The following is a 23499-nucleotide window of genomic DNA, read 5'->3' as shown; positions in this document are numbered from 1 at the left end:
GATACATATTTTTCTCTAGTTTCCCGACTCTGTTCAGTTCTTAATTCTTCTAGTTCCTAATTTTTTATTTCTTCATTCAACAGGGGCACTGATAATATGAAATCTTTCCTTCACTTGCATTTTTATCGACAAAACATGGAAAAGAGAACAAACTTACTCCACAAACAATAATTTACAGACATACAGATCTATAATCTTCTTCATTTCGAAGCAAAGTTTTTAGTTTCGAAAAGTATCAGAGATCGATTCTCTTTCAATTATTGGGTTGGCAACTAAATGATTGCAGATTTTGTTAATGCCACCTAATGACAAAATCCGCAATCACTTAATTGCCAACCTAATATATTTTCTCCGGATATTTACAATTTTTCTTGCTACAAATTAAATTCAATTATACGACGTGTTTTTTTTTAGTCCACTTTCTACTTCCTCCTGTGTCAAAATTTCAGACATCACCGATTCTATAACGCCAGAAATATAGCGAGACCCTCATTTTTACTATCGTTACGTCACCATTCGTGAGCCATAACTCAACCTTTTCATCTATCCTTTGGGCAATCGAAACACCTCGTATGGAACCAATCTTTCCATACACGTCGTTACTACCCAACGACCATAGAGAAGACAAAGTAGAAGAGTTTCAGAAACCCTCGTCAAACGCTTGTTGCCCGGTTCAATGAGAACAACAGTAGCCGCGGTGAAATCGATTGGAAAAACGACGTGGCTCGTTGACGCTTGAACTCTGATCGACCATTAACCACTCCAGACAGAAACGGTTTGAGAGAAAGGGGAAAATAAGGCGAGAGGAAGAAAGAAAATAAGCAAAAGGCAGACGAGTGAAGTAGAAAAGGTTGGAAACAAGGGAAAGCGGAGGCCGGAGAATACGGATAACGGTCTGAACATCTGAAAAGATGGACCGAAATGGAAAAACGGAAGCTAACGGGGGAGAAACAGAGTAAAAGGTAACAGAAAAGAGAAGCAGGGAAACAGAGGAACCGGACAGGTGAATGGGATTTAATTAACAAAGGAAGAAACGAAAAAAACGAGAGTATCTGCCGAGTGGACAATAACGAAAAACTAAAATGCAACGCGAACAATGTAGTAGATAGAAAAGAGGCAAGTCGTGGAGAACGCAGGAAACGGTGGAAGACAAAAGGAAGAAAGCGTAACGTGGTACGATAAGAGTAGAGATCGAAGAATGGGAGGAAACGTAAGGAAAATGATGAAAATGTAGATAAAAGGGAGGCAAAATGAATGGAGGAGAAAAAGGAAAGGAGCGTGGAGAAGGGTAGAAAACGGAGGATGAGTGGTTGGCCCAGATCCTTCCACCTCGATTTTCCTCTTCTCACCCTCTAACGCTTCCAATGACGTCACAACGAAGAACGCGTGGGTGCCATTGAATGAACAGGCCGACCCGAGTGCTACGTTGTATTTGCTCGTATGATCCGCTTCTATATACAGGGTGTTTCATCCATCTTAAATTCCTTCATACCATAATTGTTTTTAGCGAAACGAAAAAATCGTGTCGGGTCAAAGTTGATTTAGAACGACGACGACCATCGTGATTCACGATTAGAGAGAATCGTTGATTCTTACGAGATTTCTTTATAAACGCAGCACAGGAGAGAAATAGTTCTTTACAGTTTTACGTTATGTTATCGTATCTTTATATTATACATCGTTAGAGTTTCATATTTTATGTTTCTGTTCCAATTTCTAGATGTCATCGATGTTTAGAAATTACGAGAATAGACGCAAGTAGCGAAAATATAGAGGGTAATGAGTATAAGCGGTACATTCAAAGGTCAAGTTTAAAGTCTAAATGTTAAGTACGAGAGATGTTAAGCTCAGTGGATGGAAAGATACGAGCGTAAAGGAAAGAGAAATGTAACTGCAAATTCCACTTAATCCACAGGCAAAGGACTGTGAAAAATAAATCAAATGTAAATACTGTTGCAGCGGTTATAAAAGATACTCATTCCTGCATTCCTGTACTAATTAATTAGATCCAACTGTATTTTAAGTTTCCTATCCTGCGATAGTACTTTTTATAAGATTTTCACAGTACGAAAATAAAACGTACCATACAACCTAAGGAAAAGACGATCCCATTGAAAGACAAGGATACGTACAAATATTTCCATCAGCCACTGTATATCTAGGAATATTAATATCTATCGTGTATATAAAATAAAATCAAGATCCACTTTCCAATATTTCTATCTCTAAATACCGAAACAAGCGAGAACAACAGATATTTATTAACTCGTATATCAAATGCAAACTAAAATTAATATCTACTAACTGATCCAAAACAAACGAAACACCCTGTACAGGTACGTTAGAGCTGTACGAATGCGCGTGTCTGTGTTGGTTGGAGTTGAGATGGTGTACTTCTAGACGCCCACGTCGTCAGTCGCGCCAGGGAAACAGAGAGAGGCTGGACCAACGGGGGTTGGCCGACAAGTAGTATCGATCTCGGCCGTTCCAGTCGTGAACCCACGTCAAACCGTGGCTCCTATATTTTTACATCGTACATCGTACGCGGTCGATGAATTCGCTGGTGACGAAGGACTGCGAGATATGAACGCGTTTCGTCGTGATCTCCACAGGGGTGGCTCCATGTCGCGTTGTTACGGGGTTCGGTTCTCACTTGTTAGCCAGGATTTGGCTACGTCGCGTGATAGAACACGCGTTGTTCCCGATAGTAGAGAAGAAAGATGTGTCTACGTATTTCCTTAAGTATTAGATTGTCCGAAAAGTTTCTTTCGTTTTATAAGGAAATAATAGACGCACAATGTTTTTTTATTTTATATTGGTTTATTGAATTATACACGAATATAATAATAGATGTAGAACGAAATGGATCATGCCTAATTCAATAAAATAGTATAAAACAGAAATTCTTGTTCATCTATTATCATCTGATGAAACGAAAGAAACTTTTCGGACAACCTAATACTAAAGACTAAACCATAGTTTGCCGTAAATATACGTTACGAGTCTAGAAGTAACTTTAATTATTAATGCGTTAATAGGAAATAACATGTTTTCGCTGTTAACGTTGCCTTTATGCTCGCTTCTATATTCGAAATGGTTGATACTTTTACTATGGTAGTTTTAATATCTAGCGTAATTTTACTGTCTTTTCCGTATTTCATGCCTTTTACGAATAAAATATTCCAACGAAGGAAGATATACGAAGACACGCAAGGAGCAATGCAATTTTTCTCGGTTTCCTTTTTTTTTTTTTTTTAGATTTGATCCTGAAAGAGACGACAATCGTTTAAAAAATTGTTTAACAGTAGAGAAACGCTATTTAGATATTACCATGTAGGTACGTACGAGCGTATATATTCGTACACAGCAGGGTTAAGAAACGCGTTGACTATGTTTAGAAAGAAACCACCACAGGAGAAGTCTATTGAAAGGTGGTGAAACGTTTGCTCTCGACGTGGCTTCGTGGCACGAAGGGAATACGAGATAAATAGAGATGACGTTCTTACTACTGTGAGGAGGTCTGTATATTTAACCGATCACCACGGTATTTTCTTCTTTCCTAAACGAAATAGATTGAATTGTGGTGTTTCCATAATTATCCTCGTTTCTCGTCTCTCTTCGTCTCTGATAAACTCGAAAACAAAACAAGTACGTATAGAGCATGGAATTTCGATCAAGAATAGAACACTTCGACGATACACCAACACGAGATACGTAAATGCTTCTGGTTTAACGTCAACATGCGTCACTCTGGCTTGACAATTAAGTCGACGTTGGGACGACATTATATTCCACGTTCCAACGAACCGGGATTATTAACTCATCGTGGTTGCGTAACGTAGCGAGTGTAGTGGAACGAAAATTCCCCGGTGTGATATTGCGCTGAAGGTCTTTAACATTCCATTAAAAAGCGATATCAGGCAAAACACCGGAGGTGAATTCTTTTACAGTCTTTTTTTTTCTTTTTTCGACAGGGAAGTAACAGTTTCGTTTAACAGGTTGATTGCCACGATCACCTATTCGTTATCGGATTGGCTATCGGCGATCCACGCTATTAAATTTTTTAGAATAATTTAATGTGATATAAATTTCATGGACTAAAGGATTGTCAACAGTGTGAACGATTTATATAATATGGAGTGAGAAAAATGTGCAAATGTAATACGATATTTTCCAATAATTAAACACAACGACGTATTTCGATCTATTGTGGTCTCCACGGAATGTTATATAAACAGGTATGTTATACAGGTTATCTCACCTAACTTTATCACCTTATTTTCGATAATACTAAAAAGTGTTTCGGCAACAGGTTGAATTGTTTCAAGGTGAACATTATTTGACACGATTAGTTTTTTTCGTAGATGGTTGCATAAAAGACATCGCGTAGGAATGTCATCGATGTTTCTTTTAAATCGGATCATATATTTCTTAATACATAAATTCAGCCATCTTGATATTCTCTACAAAAAAGTATTAATTTATCTATGCCGAAAAAGTATCAACTTATTCGTATCGAAAAGCTTATCAGTCCAGCACATATATTAACATATATTTAACATACGAAAGATAAAAATTCAACGAACACAAGAATGCCGCATCGCGTCTTTTCTTGTCTTTTCTTAAATATGTTAAATTAAACTTATTAATATTAGACGAATATCTCTTCGGCATAAATAAATTAATACTTTTCCAACATACACAAGTTTATACCTTTTTTGCAGAGAATGTCCAGGTGGATCGACGAACGTATTAAAATATATATGATCGATGACATTCACACGTCCTCTACTCGTTCACCAATGGAAAAACTTCAAATTCAATATGTTGCTGAAACATTGTTGATAACATTATCAAAAATAGGCGAGATATTCCAAGTCATAAAGCTAAGCGATGAAAGTAGATTATCTTGTATAAAATTCGCGTGGCAATCAACGTGTTAAGAGGTATACGTACCATTGTACGTTCGTAAATAACCATATTTTTCCTTCCATATACAGTGACTGTGATACAGTGAGTATTTGTACACCATTTCACCAATCACTGCATTTACACCCAATCAGTTAGATTCGACTGTAATAAATTTTTCGCATCCATCTAGTAGCGCTATATTTGTATATTTCATCTATGCCTCGCGTATGTACTTTCTCGCTTTAACATATTCCGTATCCGATTTCTCTATTCTTTTGGAATATTCTCCTATCGCATCGAACACATGGAACACATTTGTATCGCCAGGGAATCACCGAAGCGTTATCACGAATCGATTAAACGTCCATTCGTGAGATTAGGCTGTAGAATGCTTCGGGGAACAAAATTACGTAAGCTGTATACGGTTCGCGCGTTTCTCCTGTATCTTAGGAATGAAAATTTATGCGAGCGGTGAAAATTGATTTCAGTGAAATGCCGAGTGGAGGCGAATAGGCACGTGGAAAAAGCGAGACGCCGCCGCGGTCGCGTATCCGGAAACGCTTTGATCGAGACGAAGAATCATCGGTTCACGCGAGGATAAACGAATGATCGATATCAATATCGGATATCGATATACGGTTACTCACGACGACCAAACAACTTGCAATTTATTACAGAGGAGCGGGTAAATGTTATCGTAGAATAAAACAATTATTAATGCTAGATAATTGTAGCAGATACGACTAGCAGATATAAACAAGAGAATTGCGTTAAAGTTCAGGGAAAAGAGACAACTTTTTCTTTGTTTCGAATTTATTGTACGAGTAAATGTTATTGTTAATTCTTTGAACACGGCTATCGCTGTAAACGCGTTGGTCGAACGCGGTTGTCGTCGTTCACGCGACGCCATGTACCGGTAATTGCATTAGGCATTTTTTCCCCCTTTGAAAGGAAAATCTTTGGATTTACGAGAGTGTACTCGTACTTGAGGGGTTGTTAAGAACAAACTGCTCACGTATTTCCAAGCTACGGTACGTTTTCTCCTGCAACAAGCGACACGATATGCAAATCATCATCTCTTATACGAAACAGCGAATACAGATTTTTCATTTATTGAGAACAAAGAAGTAAACGATACAGAGGCAAGAGAAAACAGAAAAAAAGAAGCGGCAAGCCATTCAGAAGCATTTCGATCGAGACGAAGAACCGCTAGGTAGAGCCGAGGGTCAACGAATCGTCGCGATGCAAGACGAATGCATCGGAGGCTAAGCACAGATGCGGACCATCGGTGCCACGGCCTCGTCGGCTACGTGAAATTCTAATGTTTCGCTTTCCTACCGCGTCTGCGTTTCTCCGACCCACGACGACGTCCCGTGTTTAATTAAATCCTCCTTAACCGGGCAGCCTCGAACGAGAAAGTTGCGCCATCGTTGTACGTTGCTCCTGATTTCGACGAATAGTTCCGTCGCCGTAGCCTCTTTTCACGTTAGAAGCTTTTCGTTCAGGTCTGTGCCAAGTTCAGTGACGTTTGCGAATTTTCTTTTCCACAGATTGAATTTTTCATCGCTTTAAGTAATTCACTCGGATTTGGTTATCGACGTTTTTATATATCTGGAAGAATGATTTTTTACGACACCTTCTTTTTACGATTATTGACAGTATCGATTTCGGAATTCTTAATTTCGTAATTTTCGTTCGAATCACGCTTTTGCTCGAAGGAACTAGGAGAGGCTGTTTGAAATAGTTGAATTACGTATATCGATAAGAATTATTTCATTTTCTCTTCTCGGGCTTATGAAATCTGTTGACGATGGGAAAATATGATCGAATGAAAGGACATAGGTTGCGTGTTTGTTAGAAACTGAGCGTGATTTTGTAACTTATAAGGCAAGGAAGATTCGTGTGTGCGGAGATTCTAACAACGAGGCCGGTAAAAAACGACGAAAAACTCGGGAAAATACCGAGCGTTGAATTGCAAATTACGACAGATTTCTCGGGGCATTATTTGCACTTGATAAAATTCAATTTCGTGCTCGTTTGTTTGCACTGCACTCGCGAATATATTAGTTGCCGAGCTGCTTTTACTTTTCCTCTTGCTCCGATTCAAACCTCGCTTGTTCTTTCAATTTTATATCTCGTTTGCAGCTTCGTTAACGACTGCCTTAAACTCGTGATATTTGAACGTTTTAATCGTTCTAAATAATCTTACCGCTTCCCTGATACTTGTAAAAAAGGATTTAATAAAATGAAATGGCACGATACGTCGTTATATGGGAAACGAAAGTATCTACTACGTATTTCGTAAGTGTTTAATTTCCCGCCTGACCACCAATTAATCTTCCGTAAGTTTCGAAACATTTTCATTTTTCTAACAACTGCGCCGATGCCTCTTGCCCAACAATTCTAACGAATTAAGACGAGACTACGATACATTTCGTGATCAACGAATATTCGTCACGCTATGATACGGCATAGCGTGTTGTGCCTGTGATTGGCTAGGAAAACGCTCAACATTGTAATTATCTACAGCGTTGACGTTCTATTTTACAAATTACTGCTCGTTAATATTTATCAGGGCATTTTGGTCGAGGCCGGAACATCGAATCGATGCATCGAATCGCTCGAAATAAATTAGAGCAACGTCTTGCACAATTCGCTAATATTATTAGTCAATAAAGTATTGCGCAAGAAGACTGAAGAAATGGAAAATTCGACGTAATTAGTTGACATTCGTGAAATCAGACTTATTCGACGTATATGTACTCGATGACCAAAAATACAATAATAATTCGCTATAATCTACCGTGCAAATTTTGTCGGTCGGGACATTCTTTCGCTCAGTTTGCCAAAGTGTGAATCATACTCGAGATTATTAGCGCACTGGCGTGGTCCACGAAGCTCGATGGATATGGCGGATAAAACGAAACGCGTTCGTTCTTCAAATGGATAGAAATATTTTTCTATCCTTTTGGATATATAAATAACAATAAAATAAAAAGAAGAAACACGTTCATTATTGTGCGTATATTAAGAGGAATTCAAGTAAAGCGCGAAACCGTAAATCTGTTGCGACTGTGAACCAAATTGGATGATAAAAACGTGAGTGTGGAAATTTCTGGTCGTCTAACAAACTCTATTACGATACTGTACGAGCGTTTTATATTTAAAAGCGTTATTTTACTTTGACCTTTTGTATGACAGCATTTGTGTGAATTAATCGCTCGAGCTATTTCACGGATAATATACTGTACAAAATATGTCATTGTTTTTTTAGGAAATTTTGTATTTTATTCAAACCTGTCACTAATAGTTTCGAGCAATGTTAAATAATTCTAAATTTCACGAAGTAACACGTTCTCGACGATAGAATGTACAAATCTCAAGCGATTTCAAGCAATTTTAAATTTCACAAGGCAATACGTTTTCCACGATAGAAGATACAAATCTGAAGAAATGTCAAACAATCTTAAATTTCACTGGGCAATACGTTTTCGACGGTTGAGTACAACGATTTCGAGCAATCTAAATAATTCTAAATTTTTTCAAAAGCAATACGACGATCGAATATAAAAATTCCAAGCAGTTTCGTAGAATTGTACATTTCAAAAAGTATTACGGTTCGCAACGGTTGAACACAGAAATTTCAAGCGATTGTAAATAATTCTAAATTTCATAAAGTAATTCTTTTTCCACGACGAATATGAAAACTTCAAGCAATTTGAAACAATCCTATATTTCACAAGGCAATACGTTTTCGGCGGTTGAGTATAACAATTTCAAGCAATTCCAAATAATTCTAAATTTCAGAAAGCAATACGTTTTCGACCGTTGAATATAACAATTTATAAGGATTCCAAATAATTCTAAATCTCACGAAGTAATATGTTTTACGCGAATATAAAAATTTCAAGTAAAATCTGAATAATTCTAAATCGAGAGAGGAAAATCAGAATTTGTAATAACAGCGCTTCGTAAGGTTCAAGTAAACAGTACAGTGAGATTGATACGAAACGGGATATTAATTCTCGACCGAACGCTATCGCTTCTTTCGTAATTATTGCGCGATTCGAATCGACGATTCGTCTGGTTTTCACGAGAGGAAAAAAAAAAAAAGAAAAATCTCGTCATTTTCGTTTTGCTGTTGTGGTTTGGCGTTCGTGCCAAGCTCTGTGATCCACGAAGCAAGAAGAGAATTGGAACGATCGCTGCCCGCAACGTATCATCTTCATCGACTTCGTCGACGTCTGATTACTGACTTCACCAACGCACAACTTTTCATCTTTTTTTCCCTCACCCAATTTTTCTCGCCCCCTTTTTATCGCCACCCTCTATCCTGCCATCGTAACCTTACTTTCATATTATTTTTGACCCGTGTATCTTTAGATTTCAAACGGTGTTTTGAAAATATAATTTTGATATCTGCTACAACGTAGGAATTAGAAATAGAATACATTGTTGATCGTATATTTGCCACCAGTTATGTGTTTCTATTGGGCTGGCAACTAAGTGATTGCGGAGTTTGATATTAGGTGGTAATGACAAAATCCGTAATCACTTAGTTGCCAACCAAATATATCAACTCAGCGTCTATAAACGTTATCGCACTTAAGCATCTGAACACTTTGGCGAATCCCTTGCGATAATATATAGAATTTTATCAAAATATACAATTTGATGGCGAATTGGTAATAACGAAAAATACGAAGAAGCAACGCTTACGCGTAATGTTTTGTACAAAGTTACCATGCTGTTGTAAATTTGTAGTATCTGTATGTTTAGTATGTTTAGTAGCACTGCTTGCATCAACAAATGCGAAATCTTTCTGTCAACTCGAAACATTGTCGTTAATTTACAAGTTGTAAAACCTGAAATCAAGAGGTTTGTCAATAAATAATTTAATCGCGTGAAAGAGATACTTCAAATAGTAGAATCTTCAATCAAATGGAATTTCCTCGAGAGCAAAGATTGTTTCCTCGAAACAAACCTTTCTCTCATCGAATGGTCACGATTTTCGAGTGGAAAGGAGGAAATAAGAATCCTCTTTGCGATCAAAAAGTGGAGCACGAGCCCCTGCGAAGTTGAACGTGGTTTCTTTGAGAATCGCCAAGTGCATCGGCAAGACAGAAGCGGACAATATAGTATTAAACGGGAATTATGACCGCAATAAACCGTTGCTGGTGTTCTTCTCTATACCGGTTCTCTCATAGCGAACTCATTGTTTTCCAGATTTAATATCGAGACCATAATCGAGATTCGACTTATTCTTTGTTACGGCGACTGATGAGAAGATGTTTTATTTTTGCACAAAAAAAAAAAAAAAAAAAAAAAAAAAAAAAAAAAAAAAAGAAGAAAGGAAACCTGTTGAGTTACGAACTCGATTTATCATCTGCATATCTCTGGTGTTTCCGATATTTGCACGTTTTCGGCCCGGAGATGAATTTATTACAACCAGACAAGAATAAAGTTACTCTCTATTTTTTCACCATATATATTTAATATACCTGCAGGAATATTATATTTGAAAATATGTGAGAAAGTTAATGTACGTTGAAATAGTCGGTATTTTATCTTTGCATCTTTCACAATCGTGACTGAATCGAATAAAAATGAAACGTACACTTGTGTAAGTATCAATTGCTCAAGAGATTAAGCAATATATGTAGTACGTAAATTTTCTCTTTTAATATCCATAATACGTTTGTAATTGGCTCTGTTGAGCAACCAACGAATTTGATAGCTTGGATATCACGTGGATAACGGTCGATGGTGTTTTTACTGAATTTCCTTGTTAATACGTAGACTGAACGTCAACTTATGATATATCTGGCGTTTCACAATATTCACGAAATTTATAAACAATTATTGAGAAAAGTACGGTATTTCCTAAAACTAAAATGCCGTACAAATGCTGTACAAATCTCTGGATATTTGAAATATTCCTCGAATATAAAACACCTTATCTAATACTCGATTCAGATCTCTTGCTCTCGTTTCACCAGGTATATTCGCTTCAATTTCTCGCCACGATCATCTATAGTATTATTTCAACACACAGTGTAACTCTGGTGACTTTCAAAACTAGGTGACAAAGTGATTTATTATTGAAACTTTGCTCGCTACCATTCTGCCTTTTATTTCTTCTATTCTATGAGAAACAGAGAAAGCAATAAATATCCTTTATATCCTTCGATAAATTAGCAAATCCTTTCCACGGTTAATTAATGTAGGTATTATTCAAAGGGGGACAATAGAAACAAAGAGAGATGGAAAAAGAAGAAAGAACAGAAGGAAGAAAAGTTGAACGCAGCAGTCTCTATAGGTGGAATATACAGATCAATAACGGGAAGAACGTTTTATGCGACGCATTTTCAATGAATATAGACATAAGTACGCGCAAGTCAGAGACCCTCGTCGTGTCCATTGGAAATGTATTGCATAATATTTCGTGGGTCGGTGGCCTCCTGTTGACCCAATGCATACAGCGAATCGATTTTTTTTCCGTATGAATGCTTCCAGACAGTTGCACATTTTACACGTAGCACACTCTATGTTCACTACATTGTCCAGTCGAATCGTTTCAAACACGCGGCTAAAGATAAACTTGTGCATCGCGTGGGATCTGTCGAACCAACTTTTACAATATACGATACTTTTACGACACCATATATAAACTGTAACTTAGAAGTTTCGAAGGAAATGAGAAAAAAGCGTATCTTTTCGGAGAAGTTTGCTCGTCATTGAATTTTTCAAATGAAATTTTACACGTCGTTTGACATTTCTCTTAGAAGCTTCAGAATTAAAGAAATACGAACGACATTTTCAGAACACTTAACGACGAGAATATCATATTACAACCTTTTGACGAATATCTTCCTTTTATTATCACGATCATTCGCGAAATTCTACCCCTCGCTTCTTACGATCCCCTTTTATCCTCTCAGATCCTCTGATATTTCCAATTTCTCGTGTGCCTTTCGGTTCGCTAAACGCCACAAGAAGTTACTGACAAAATTTTCTACCAATTTCCATTCAGCTATTCTTTCCTCAGAGCTTATCTTTCATCTTGCGAAAGATCGAAGCCATTAAGTTACGTGCTACAAAACCTGAATAAAATAAGTTGGAATAATATTAGTCGAATAGTAGATAGCTATAGAGGAGGATCTATTTATTTTATAAATGAAGCATGTGATAACAAATTTCCGTAGCATAACAGTAAATAGCTTATCACAGACGAAAATGATGATGAAACAAAAAAAAAAAGAAAAAGAAAAAAAAAGAGATAAGAAAGCGATAACGAAAAGACGACAGTGATTCGTCTGATGACGTTAGAGCCCTAATTAGAAAATCAGAATTGAAATTAAACTGGTAAGTATTTCCTTGAGTACTGTTATTATTTATCAATATATTCGAGTGTAGACTATGGTCAGGTAATTTTCTACAAAGAAAGACGGAATAATAACATTCGCCAGGTAGAGCAGTAGGGAATGTAGGCCGACAAATGGCGCTTTGTACAACTGTTTCGTGACCGGCTATACCCATGACAAACGACCAGTTTGAATTCTTCAACATCCAATCCGCCATCAATTATTTATCAATCTTCTGCCCGCGAGTCTGATCTATAGACCGGGATATATGTACATACATCTTCGATAGTCCATAGCGTAGTTTCATCGATTCAAGCGACGATGTTCGCACGGTTTCACATCGTTTGATGTGTTTTTATGAAAACTTTTGATTAAGCTATGTCGTCTTTTCAGGGTATAATGAAATTCGGAATTCAGCACGAACGATCCACGAGACAATCGTCTTTTTATCGATAAAATTGTTCGTACTTCTTTCTCTAAAGCTTCGCATAGATAAAACAAAATTAGTCTTAGTTGAACATTTTGGAATTTTAAATAGGTGGTGCGCGCCAAGTGGAAAATTAATGCAATGCCTGTTCTAAATAAAATGATTATTCATTTATTTCGTTATTAGTTCTATAATATTATCTGGTTGGTTTATTCAAACGGAAGAAAGGTTTGCTTCTTCAGTCACACCATATGGTTAAAGCAGTTCTCAACGATGTCAACCTACTAAACTTTTCAGATTCTTCATCCGCGAAAGCAGACGAATAAACAAATAGAATCTGAATAGGAGTTTACATCAGCATGTAATTACCATAATCAGCGCTTTGAATATGCATTTTGTATATTTTTACATGTTATATGCGTTTTGTACACCTTTTCATATTTAAATTTTCCAGAAATCCGTATCATTCGTAGCCTAGTCATCGTCGGTTATCGATCGTCTTGTCGCTGACATTTTTGCCGCCGACAGTCCTAACATTGCGCAACCAGAGGGCGAGAAACGATTCACGTCGACGCTGAACCGTCGTGACTCGTCCAGTTGTCTACAGTCATCGATCTCCAGCAGCTTATACACCCGGAAACCGTGCCACAATTCCACGAGGTAATTCGATTCGCGGCCGAAGGAAATCGGGACGACGACTGGAATCGTCCTCTCTGTAATCACGTCGATGTAATCGCTTTGGATGAGCCGGGGATTGGCAAAGGTGAGGACTTAAGAAGATTGGCAGTGTGGAGATTGGAAGAAGATAGCGTTCTCTTTCGAACGAAATAACAAGCCGTTTGTTAGCTAGAAATTTCTCAAATGGATTTTACAGGTTTCGTCGCGTTCAAGGCCTGTAATTGGAATTTCGTTTTGTTTATGAGAAAGCACATTTTTAATTAGACACAACTGCTCGTGTTCATAAAACAGGTAATAACTGTCGCGAACAGAATGTTTCGTATCGAAACATAGATCGTTTATTTTATTATATATTTATGTTTATTATAAAAATAGTAACGCAGAACTACTATGAAAATTAAATTGAGAACGTTTGATAGAATACGATGGGATAATACGGCGATGAATAAAATTACATAGTAAAGGACCAGTGAAATAATTAGAAAGAAATGAAATAATAGGTGTAACTTGAAAAGTTCGCGAGATGAAATATACTAATAAAGCTGTGTTATTTTATCTGTTTTTTCTTCAAGTTACGTCAAACGAGAGGTACAACGCGCATAAATAGTTGTTTGATTCACTTTGTGAAACATCGTCGCACGCTGTTACATTTCCTCTCAAGTTCCGAGCGAAGTTAATGTAGATAAGACAATGGGAATCTCAATTTTCTTTGTTGCAATAATATCGCTGCATACAATGAGTCAAGTTTACGCAAAGCCGTGGCGAGTCGCCGAGAAAATAAGAGTAACAATTCATCGTCTTTTCCAAATCGTTTATAATACTACCGATGCTTGATGTCGTTCTTACAGACGACAGAAGAAAGAAGTGATCTAGTTTCTTAAAGTCACTTACCTTCTCGCACAGATTTCAATCTCATTAGCCAACACAGGCAAACTGTCCTGTTTTATACTTAATTACGTGATTGTTGTTTCGATAGTTTCTACAGGCGTATCACGAGAACGAGTAATCAGATTAATGAAAGCGTCGTCAAGCATTTCTTGATTTTAAAGCAAATCATGGGATTAATCTTTCACGCCAAATTTTTTTAACCGAGGCCATGTATCCTTATAGAGATTAAAAGATACAATTAACGAAATTAAAAGTGGAGTTTCATCGAAGTTGAAGATATGGATCGGTATTATAAGTTTAGAATTACAGATAAAATATTAAATATAATTGGATTGTTTTAACTGATTCACTTCTTCGTTGCCTGTTCTTCTGTTTAGTAGAAAAATATTTCTACTAAAAAGTTCTGCTAGTTTTTAGGGGATGACACTTTGATACAAAATCAAAACGAGTGTTTCCCCTTCGTTTTTTTTCCTACGTGAAACGTTAACGCCGCACGATTTTCATTTCAACACGAACAGCAATTAGGTTGAATCAAGAGTTGTCCAATTTCAACGATACAGTCAAGAGCTCGCAGTTTTAATTTACATCATTTCGTTGAAACGCTATTTGACGTTAAAAGTCTGTTTAATCTTCAATCAACTTGTTCCACGCACATTCCACGTTTCCATGTAACAAAATTGCTTCCAACACTCAACGTGATCATTTACAATCTTTCCGTAGCGTTGTGCAAAATTTCAATCGCAATTTCTGAATTTTTATTTGCAAAGTTGCTTCCGGGCGAATCGTTGGTCGTCGTTAAACATTGTCCATAATTTGGATACAAAAAGAGAGGGAGAGAGGGGGGAAGAAAAAGAAAAGATCGCCACGAAAGGTACACTTGGCCGACCTTTCGGCCGCTTTTACCGTTCGGCATAGAACGAAAGCGGGAAGAGAAAACGGGAGTTGGCGTATACGAAAAGGGAGAAGGCGAAAACACGCGGTCGCGACACGTCCTCCACGCTCGTGTAACGGTGCACAGAAAATGAAAGCGATCGTGCACCCGTGCGCCGTGCATTGTAATAGAAAAAAAGACGAACACCAGGGAAAAGGTTCCCATTCGATTCGCCAGTGCTATCCGTCCTTCTCCTGGGAACTGTTTCATTTTGAGAACGCGTGGTTTCCCTTCGTTAATTTCGAACGTTATTACTAGACCGCAGATCTTTCGTGCATTTGTGGGAAATTAAAGAGCGCGAAAACACGCAGGGTACTCGTAAATGGAAAAATGCGTAAAATGTAGAAAATAAAGTAGCTACGATATTACGAAACCTTAGAATATTTAATCGATGAAACGAGATTCTGTTTTCTGTTAACGGTGCTAGTAAAGATACTAATTTGCTGGAATATCCGCACTCCGATTATTACGATATGATATTCTTGCGCGTGTAATTAATCGACCAGATAACGATATCGAGAGATCAATTGTTAAGAGACAAATTATTGGGAGAAACAATTGTGGAATAAAAATTTCGACGAATAAATGACGATTTTTCTTCATTATTTCGATATCTGATATTTTGTTAACATCGAGGTACATTTAAACCTGGAAATGTACAAACGAATCGACGACAATTGTAAGATAAAACAAAATGTACCGCAGTAGAATTTCTCTGATTAGTACCTCTGAAAGGACATAATTCATATAGGCGATAGCAGTGCTGGTTTTTATAGTTAACGCTATTTAGAACTTCCAATTTAGTTAGTAAGAGTTCATATTCAACTAAATCGTTTGAATGGATAAAACTCTGCATTAATCAGAATGTTGTTCCAATAAATGGAGCTCTACTTTTCTTGGATAAGATACACGTTTTGTATATAGTTTATGCGTCGAGCTTCCCTATCCGACAAAAATTTGTGCAACAAAGTTTAATCTTCGTAACACAGGTCATCGTGTTTTGCAATTTCGATCTGCTTAATTATTTAGTAATTATCTATCGTAAGCTATGTCTGATAGTACTCTGCGTTTCTGTGTACTCGTTACTTTTAACGAATATTTGCTACATTTCTAACGAATATCACGTTCAAGTATCACGATGCAACTAGAAGTTTGTTAGTCTATCGTAGAACTTAGGACGCTTACTTGAGATTTTCTATGTATATTGATTTTGGTTTGCAGTTTGCCGAGCAATTAATTCAACGTCAAGGAAGTCAAGATACACATCTAATTACATAGTTGCTCGTTATGCTCTAAGTAGCTACGCAATCAAAACCGGGCCATTAATGTAAAAGTTACTAATTAGTTATTGGGGAATCCTATGTAACATATAATTTAAATATAACACATATATATAGATTTCTATACAATAATCCACATTTCTGTAGGACGTAAGATTTCAGTTTCATATTTTCTCAATCGCCTCTTTTAAAAAATGAAAATATTAGATTTTGCGATATCTACATTTAACAAACAAATGTACATTTCGACAAGTACATCCACGTCGTACAAATATTAGAACAATTAATCGCAATGCGCTATCGTAATTATTAATTACGAGGAATTACAAAGAAACCGGTGTAAACGGAATCATGAAACTCTTTTCATAATCCATCCGTGAAAATTTGGTTTGCAAAGCGGTTTCACGAACCGCTAAGAACAGACAAAAAAAGAAAAAAAGAAAAGGAAAAAAAGGAAGCGAAGAAAAATAGAGGAGAAGCAGAAGGAGGAGGAGGAGGAGGAGGGAAAAATGAGAACAACGAGGTCCCTGACAGAGACGATCTTAATTACATTAATTAAATTCGAAGTTATCACGGTAACGTAAGAGAAGGAAGCAGATTCACACTAATTACCTTGCGAACTATCGTTATGCGGCGTATATATGCGAAATCCTACGTAGCGGCAGTTGATTGCGTCAGCATCGAAATGAACAAAGTAATATGAAAGAGCAAAGTGCATTAACCGCGACCACAGCGGCTCGATAAAATGGTAAAAACCGCGTGTGACCACACGGTTCAATCTTGGACCTTAATTCCAGTCGTCGTCCCTTTCTTTTCATTTATTTCTCATCTGTTTCCTCTTGAGTTATTAGGTCGTTGTTTACGACCAATATTATCTACTAAATTTACCTCGTTTATTTCTCGTTTATATCTTCATAAATTATTGGGTTGATACGTATGACCGATACCGTCTGCTGAATTATGTAGCTTTATCGGTTATCGTCAAAGAAATATTAATTGTTTCGTTATGATTATGCGATGTATTACTTTAACCTTTCCGTATCTTATATTTCAATATTAATGTATTATAATATTATTATAATTCAATATTAAACAAGCAAACGATCAATATATTATTCGTCTTTGATGAGATCGAGCTTATAGCGAACATTTGTCTTCTGCGATTAATAATTGATAAAACAATATTCTTTCAATTTAATCCAGAAAACATTCGGTTCTGTAGCTATTAAGTAGATGTAAGAATGCAAGGGCTGACCATGTTCGTCTTATTTCACTTCTTTCGCTTTAGATCTCGTTCGCAAAGCTTTACGTATTTTGCTTTTGACGTTGGCATATCAGCATCGAAGAGGAATGTTATTTGCAATAATTTTGAACAACGGTTGCTTCGGATACTCGAGTTTAATGAAAAGTTTCTTCGAAAGACGAACAGAGCACAAGGTGTGTGGAACCAGATTCAGAGGAAAAGTGTGCCGGAGAAATGCATGAAAAATTGAACGAAAGTTGCGTGGAAGTAAGTTACACCATTGAGCTGAATCACTGAATCAACACGTTCAACTATTTATACTAATTTCAAATTTCGACGACTGAATTCTGACATTCGGATAACAGGCACGTTATCTACGTCATTGTAATGTCAGTTCAATATTCGCAATACCGATTTCCATAATTGGCAAATTTAATCAGTACCTTGGCCCGTCCCTTCGTTTCTACAACAAAATGATCAAACTCTGACTCGGTGCCAGTTCACTTTCAAGCTCTTCAAGTTTATCGAGTTATCCAAGTTTCGTCTCAATTATCGTAATCGAAGAATTACATGCGACAGATGCGAGATATTGGTAAAATGGATGCGAATTTCACCAAATGTTACACAAATTATACTCGCGAGTAATTAAAAATAATTCGCTTTCCGATCGACTACTAGCGGTATGTGAAAATCTGCTATTGATACCGCGAAGCATTATTATAATTTTTTCATTATTAAAATGTTTTCAAATTTCCTTCGAGATTCGGAAAATCGAAAGTCGTCACAAGAGTAACAAATATAATTTCCATCTCTTCTAGGCAACAAATACGTTCATGTTTTTCATAAAAGGAATCCTAAGACAAGCGGTTGATACTGCGACACTACAATTTTCCGTCTTCAAGCGAAATATTCAAACGAAATACGATGAAGATAAACAAGAAAAGTAGTACGCGTGTAACAGCATTATAAAGTATTATCGTATATGTGCCTATTAGTGCGCGACACGCAATTGTGTTTATTAGTCCAAAAAGTGTGCTACTTCGAAACGTTCTGTTTCACTGTGTGTCTGTGTTTCACACACAGGGACACGAGCGTCGTTGTAACCACCCCTTTCTCACAATTTCCATCACGTTCTTCGTTCTCGATCCGGCCGGGAAATCCGAATCTCGAATTTCCTGCGAATCTCTCGTTGTCTAAACGCAACAGGCGAATGGAAGGCTATGAGACTTTGAACAGCAAGATCGCGGAAGAGGATCGTGAAAGGGAGCGCGAAAATCGAAACGCGTTGGTTGGCCGCGTGGTCGACGACTACGGTGCTCGGCCGGCGTAACTGGAAAACGGGGTCGTCGCTGTAGTACGATGGCGAAGACGACGTCGTGGAACAGCCGAGGATGTCCCAGTTTCACGGTAGCGGGGTCGTTGCACCCGACATCAGTCAGCGCGAGGCTCTTGCGAGCGCAGCGCAACGCGCGCGCCGACCAAGTTTCGATTTCGCGATCGCGCGCATCCGGGATACGTAATTCCTCGCCGCGGGAAACGGAATCGCGGGCCAACCGAACAGAACCCTGCGAGGAAACGCGGAATGCGAGCGAAACAACCAGGAAACACGCGATCTCCTTTCCTTCTCCCATTGACGTTCTATTTTCTTCTGCGTAGCAAGCAATTCATTCTGTGGTTGATTCATTCTCAGTTGAGTCGAGCGACGAGTTTTTCGTTGTCGGTTGCCAGAAATACACAGCCGCGCGAAGAAAAGAGAACGTTCAAGATTGGAACCTGCGTATGAGTACACCAAGCATACTTATGGAAGTTTATATTTTTATAGACAGATAGTAGAACCATCAACGGTTAAAGTATAAAACTCGTATAAAAGAAATTAAAGGGCAGAGGACAGGAAAATGTTTTATACACAAAATTTTGTAAGACGAGCAAGATCTCTCGAAGAATCATTCGAATTTCGAAAAATGTACTGTCGTGAACTTATGAAATTTCTACGAAGAATTATTGGTGTTGGTCGTTTTGATTATTTCGATAGTTCCTAGCGTTGAGAGAGCAGGAGCTTGCCAAAAATTCGACTAATCTATTAAATGTTACAAAGAGCAAGCATCATGCGTTGAAGAGTACTACACTTTTTGGATATCACGCGCACTCTATGCAATTCTGTATCTTAAAATTTCTCTTAATTGCGTGAAAATCCGCAGTCTACATAAATACTCTTCATGGTGTCAGTAACAATCATTTATCGTGTGATATACAATAGTGAGCAATGCAAAGTTTAAATATATCGATAGCAGAAATTAATTGTTTCCAATTTTTGCGTAAAATGGAACTTTCATTGTCTTAAAGGATCGGAAGAAGTACTCGTTTCCATTAAGTGCTAGTTGTTTAAATATAATTTTACAAAACAGAAGCAGCGAATAAATATAAAATATATACCTACTGCAGAACAAACGACTATTAACAATATAATGGAAAATACACAACAGAAAAGTTACTAACATTTGCGTATACAGAAATAAATTATCTAGCAACTTGAAGCTTTCTTTTAATTCGGTTAATTAAATTTAAGTTAATTAGAGATTCCTCCCCTCGATTACGAGGAAGCATTTAGCATTTCATTTGCGTAATAATTAGGAGAAAGCATATGGAAGAGAGACGTTACGTTTCGAGAATGCGTGTCAATACGATTGGATTCCTAGCGTGGGTTTAATGGGTTTCGTGGGTGGAAGTGTTTTAACGCTTTGCTTTCGCAGTGATTTCGTTTGGAAAAAATATCAGCAACTGACATTTTTGTTGGTTCAATTGGACTGTTGACTGAATCACATTAGGAGTTTAAAATTGACTAAAGATATTATTCTCCTCTTTCGAATTTATATATATTCTGATTGAAAAATATTAGAACACCTTTCGTTTTCAAAAAAAGCTTCAATTTGTAACGTAGGTTGCGAATCTTAAGTTGCATGTTTTTTTTTTTTAGCGATATAACAGTATTTTATACTTTTATATTTATATTTATGACGCTATCGATACGATTATCTAATGAAGATACCTATTCATCGATATAATATTCACGATGAAAATATTCACCAAGTATTTCGAGATGATTGTGTCCAAATGTCGTGTAATAAATTTAGTAAAGTACTTTCACGCAACTCCACTAACATTCCATCGCGTATTTTACGACTTCCACGAAATATAATGGCATACCAGCTATAAGAGTCTTATTGAAGGAAATTGCTAAATCCATTTCGTGTATATGAGCAAGAAACGTATAAATAAGTATATTCTCCGTGATGCGTAGAGCAAGTTCTTCCCGTTACAGAGAAATTGCAATAAACAGAAGAAGAAAGAAAGAAGCACCAAGAAAGAGCTTTAAAAATGAAGGTGAAGGACATTTGAAAAATTAAAGATCCTAAAAGGAGGAATTACACGCTTGGGGGAAATGTTGTTTCGTAGAACTTGAGTCAAATCGTAGAAAATATCGAAAGTTTCAAAGAGCAATTTTTGCTAAATATGTTAAATTATATGTTTAATATGTTTAATAATATGTTTTGCTAAATATGTTTGCTAAATATAATTATATATGCTAAATAAGCAAATATAATACTCGAAATTAAATTGACATTTTTAAATTGACGCAAAATTAATTCCAGGAAAGAATTTTTATCATCAGTTCGAAGCGATACGCAATCATTCGTGTATGATTAAGTAAGCAGTAGATAAATGGTAACATTTTTTGATTTGATTTTTACAATAAAAAGTTAATTATATATACTATGTAATAAGATAATATTGTGACAGATGTTATCGATTATACACAAGCTCATGATAAAAAAATATCAAATCACTTCGTGACAATACAAGTATTTTAAAAAATTGGCTATTGAAATAGAAGGATTTAGTCGAACAATAGAATAGAAAAAAGAAGGGGAGAAAACAAAAGGGATGATTTCATAAAATAATTAAAATGATTACTTGCGGGAATTGCCCACGTGTAACACAAATATTCAGAGAAACTCGATAATGGAATAAACAAGTGTATTAAAATGATACAGAATTCAACAAACGCAAGTAGCTACACCGTCGTCAAAGTTAAAGGAGAACGTTTTACAAGTGAATTAGGAAACCAGTAATTAAACAACGAGAGAAGACACAAGCTGACGGAATCACAGAATTTCTCACACTAAAATCCTCTTCTAACTCGTGTCGACAAGAGATCAAAATATATGTACAACTTTTGCCATTAAAATAACACGGGGAACAATTTCGTAATCGAATTGACTTGCTTGAACGAGACAGAAGAATTCGAGTAACAGTCCCAAACAACGAAGAAATACGCGAGTTAAAAATTCGGAATTGTGAAAACGAATTGATCGAATCGCATGGGATTAAATAAGAGAATACGAATAAGAAGAGCAAATACAGAACAAGTATTCTTCCACCAACGAAGCTTGTAATGAAAAGCGAAAGACATCGCCTAATAGTGATAAATTGCAGAATTTCTCACACTGAAACTAAAACTTTTCCAAGACAGACGGTCGATTAAAGATCCAGTACACGTCTGGTCGTCGGATCGATACAACTTGAAGAAGAATTTTCTCGCCGCGTTACACTCGGAACCGACCCCTTTAAGCAACGACCGACACGCATTCCAGAAGCGCGTCGCGTTTCCCTGGTACCCTTTCTATACGGCGTCTCTCGTGAAAGCGGTGGTCGAGTGTGATTCAGTGTAACGCGGTAAGCCGACTTATTACAACGGCGAGGAGGAATGCCATCTCGTCGTTTCCTCGATCCTCGAACCGCGAAACTCTCGTCAGTGAAACTCTGAGGCAGCCGCAGTCGCCGACAATGCACGCACACGCAATCAACTTTTCCAATATCGAAATAATAACCTCAAGTTTCCCCGTGGTCCGCTCTAACGATCGCTCGTTACATGAAACAATGATTAACTTCTCTCCGTGAGAGCCATGATCCTCTCCGTTGAGCTTCGTCGTAAAAGGAGATAGAGAGGATGCTGGAGGAATCGATAAATAGTGTAACGTTGCTAACGAGATTAGGTTAGGTTAGCTTAGCTTAAGTTAGGTTAGGTTAGGTTAGGTTAGGTTAGGTTATGTTATATTATGTTATGTTAGGTTAGGAGTAGAGATGTTGTAAGGTTTGATGAATTCGTTATGAATGGTTAGAGAATTTGTGGGTGCGTAATATTTTCTGCAGAATGTTTGCATTGAAGTAGTTTTATTTCTCGATTTTCGCTTTTCTATGATTTCAGAAGAAAACGGAAGAATGCTTCTTTGATAAGTAATGCGATTTTTTTCTGAGATTTATAAGTATTTTTTAATAAGAAGAGTAGCACGAACAGATCGTAAAAAGATGGCAATATTTTCAGCGATGGAAATTTTTCCTCGTTCCCGGCGAATTAATTTCGCCCTGTTCAAAGGGTTAACCGGACCGTGGCCACGGAAATAATCTACCGCACCTTAGCGATGCTTCTACACATTCTCTTGCTTTTCTGACGTAAGAATCGAGCAACACAATAGAAATGAGAGAGAGAGAGAGAGAGAGAAACAGACAGAAGAAGAAGAATCGACGCGAAGCCGTGCTGGTGAAATGATTATGCCCTGAGAAAAAAGATGTCAGGAAGACCGCAACATGTTCAATCTTTCAAGCAGAGCATAGAAAATGTAAATTGTCAGTTTATTTATTTTTTGTCAAAATATATTTACTTTCTATATCTGATTTTATTTGCAATGTTTTATCATATCATTACTATCCTGTGAAGT

The 23499-nt window shown here is 37.1% G+C and overlaps 1 protein-coding gene and 1 long non-coding RNA gene across 3 annotated transcripts in view; one reads left to right on the top strand and one right to left on the bottom strand.

Annotated features, from left to right (window-relative positions):
• Positions 1-23499, bottom strand: part of LOC100644717 (terminal nucleotidyltransferase 5C) — a 165024-nt gene that overhangs the window by 24045 nt on the left and 117480 nt on the right. The window lies entirely within an intron of this gene.
• LOC125384987 lies at positions 3492-23333 on the top strand. Its single transcript, XR_007223892.1, has 3 exons — positions 3492-3934; positions 13157-13465; positions 23106-23333. It is a non-coding gene; the product is annotated as an uncharacterized LOC125384987 (long non-coding RNA).

This window comes from Bombus terrestris, chromosome 4, assembly GCF_910591885.1.
Source record: "Bombus terrestris chromosome 4, iyBomTerr1.2, whole genome shotgun sequence".
Classification (NCBI taxonomy): Eukaryota; Metazoa; Arthropoda; class Insecta; order Hymenoptera; family Apidae; genus Bombus; species Bombus terrestris.
This window is presented reverse-complemented; position numbering and strand designations above follow the sequence as displayed.